The following is a 2,519-nucleotide window of genomic DNA, read 5'->3' on the forward strand; positions in this document are numbered from 1 at the left end:
GGGGCACCGGGGGCGTTACTACCTTGAGGGCTCCGCGCCGCTTGTTAAGGCTCCTCCCGGGCACTCGGGGATTTATGTCTTCGGGGCACGGGGGTGTCCTTCCTGGTCCCCCTCCTCTGCCCTCCCTCCCCTTCCTGGCTGTTGGGCTCCTTCTCTCCACTCCCAGTGGCACGGAGTCGAGCTGCGTGATTTAATAATCCTCCTGCTCCTCCTGCCTGCGCCCGCAGAGCGGCTCTGCCGGAGCCACCGCTTCCCAGTCAGTCATGTTGGAGAGAGAGAGAGGGAGGCGGATTGGCAGTAGGTCGGCGACTATGAGCGGTGAGGGAGAGAAGAGCAGAGCAAGAGGAGGGCAGGGGAGGGACGTGGGGAGGCGCTTCCAAGTGTGTGAGTGCGCGGAGTGTGACTGTGAGGGGAGCGCACGAGCCACCTCTCAGGCAGGCCGCGCTCCTGGGCTGTGAGGAGGGCGGAGACGAGCGCGGCCCTTATAGAGGGGGAAGGGGGGCTGGGGCGGGGCAGCTGCGAGGGCGGGGCCCGGCCCACTGCGTCCGCCGGCCCCCGCGCACGCAGACTTGCTCTCTCGCGCGCGCACGCCGGTGGCCGACCCGCTGCTGAATTTTCATTTTAGAGGAGGCGGTGTCCCCCACCGTGCTACTCGGCTGTCCCCCTAGCCCATCCTCGTGCGGACGTCTAGTCCAAGTGCACGGGCAGGTCAAGACAAGAGAGGGGAGTGTGAAGAGTGGCGGCGAGGATGCTGGGACGGCCCTGTGTCTTTTCTCTCCAAGCTTCCGAGGTTATCCTTTTTCTCTTCCATCTCTCAGCGAGGAGATGATGAGGTTCGTTCTCCACTTTTCCGTGTCACCCACCCAATTCATATCCTGACAAGGTCCTTTCTTCCATGGTAATAAGGAAGGAAAGAAACCTGGCTTCTTTCCTTTAAGCAGGTCACACCTCCCAGGAACCATTTGCAGCAATCAATTCTTCTGTAAGATAATGGGAGCACTTGCTACCGTGACCGAGCATGGAAGTTGTGTTCCTGCACGTAAAGGCCTTCACGATATAGGCATTCCAAACCGAACCAGCTACCAATTTGACTGATGGTCCCCTGGAGAAAATTTGCCAGTTTAGAAATCAAAAAGACTTCTGATGCACGGTGCTGTTGCTTACATAACTTATTGTCCCTTGATCCTCCAGCGCCTTGCACTGCCTCATTTCCTTCCAGACCTGCGCGGGGTCTTGAACTCTTCCCCATCCCTCCCCTTGTTTATCTCCACTACTGTACATGTATACCTTTAGCAGGCAACACAGCACAAATTAGGTACATTTAACTCGTCGTATGTGTGTGCCATTTTTTAAAACCCTTTCTGGTAGAATGTAGGACCATTTCTAGGTAGATAACATTGTTTATGTACTTGACATCACCTTTCTTAGCCTCTTACCAGCCACCTGCCCATGGGATCTGGTGAACTGCCATATTGAGGAACAGCTTCCAGAAATCAAGCAACCTTCCTTCAAGGTTATGTGTGTGTGTGTGTGCGCGCACACGAGTGTGTTCTATGTAATCTAACTGGCCATGATCTGACTTCAGAGATGCGGCTATTTGGGGTGTAAAAACAAGGTGTAATTTTTGAATGAATCTTCGTCTTTGTTGTGTATTCTAGTATAGATAAGAAACTCTTGACTTTCCTAAAAGTGACAAAAGGAAGGTAAGATTGAAGAGGCTAGGGAGGAGGAAGCAAGGTTGACAATTCAGTTGGCATAGCTTCTTTCATGGCTCCTGACTACTACTACACCTTCAGAGTTTTACCATATGTGAGCACATTATGTATTCTCCATATACTTAACCTTTTCCATACTGACGTCCCTCTTTTCTAATTCTTCAATGTCTCATACAAAGAGTTTAGCGTCCATTAAAAATGGTTTAAGCATATGATTAAGACCTAATAAAGAAGAGATATTAGTGATAGTGTGCAAAAAACAGTGATATTGAAAAGAAAGGGCAGGAGAGTAAGGACAAGTGGAAAACATATCGATAATGTGTAAATATGAGCAACTAAAGCTTCTTTGATTAAGCATCAGAAAATAGATGTACGAACAGAGGTTATTGTAATGTATAGTGTGCCCTATGCAGCAACTATTATTTCCTAAATTTTATAGATCAGGAAGGTTAAATTTGGGGAGGGTAAGTAAATAACTTGAGATTATACAAAGACTAAGTGAAACTGCTATAACTCAACCTGAATGTATAGTGTGCCCTATGCAGCAACTATTATTTCCTAAATTTTATAGATCAGGAAGGTTAAATTTGGGGAGGGTAAGTAAATAACTTGAGATTATACAAAGACTAAGTGAAACTGCTATAACTCAACCTGTCTTACTCTTGTGTTCATACTGCCTCCCATTCAGAATGCCTAGCTTTTAAAAATATTGAGTTTCCTTAGAGCTTTTTGACTATTAGAAAATCAGTTGCCGGGCTCGGTGGCTCAGCCTGTAATCCCGTGCCTTGGGAGGCTGAGGTGAGT

General features: G+C 48.7%; 1 protein-coding gene across 1 annotated transcript in view; it reads right to left on the reverse strand.

Annotated features, from left to right (window-relative positions):
* Positions 1-456, reverse strand: part of CCSER1 (coiled-coil serine rich protein 1) — a 175,891-nt gene extending 175,435 nt beyond the window's left edge. Inside the window, exon 1 of the mRNA XM_021719289.1 lies at positions 23-456. The gene's annotated coding sequence lies outside the window, so the exon portion shown is untranslated. The remainder of the gene's footprint in view (positions 1-22) is intronic.
* Positions 457-2,519: the final 2,063 nt, after the last annotated feature.

This window comes from Carlito syrichta, unplaced genomic scaffold, assembly GCF_000164805.1.
Source record: "Carlito syrichta isolate Samal-C Ts95f unplaced genomic scaffold, Tarsius_syrichta-2.0.1 Scaffold314358, whole genome shotgun sequence".
NCBI lineage: Eukaryota > Metazoa > Chordata > Mammalia > Primates > Tarsiidae > Carlito > Carlito syrichta.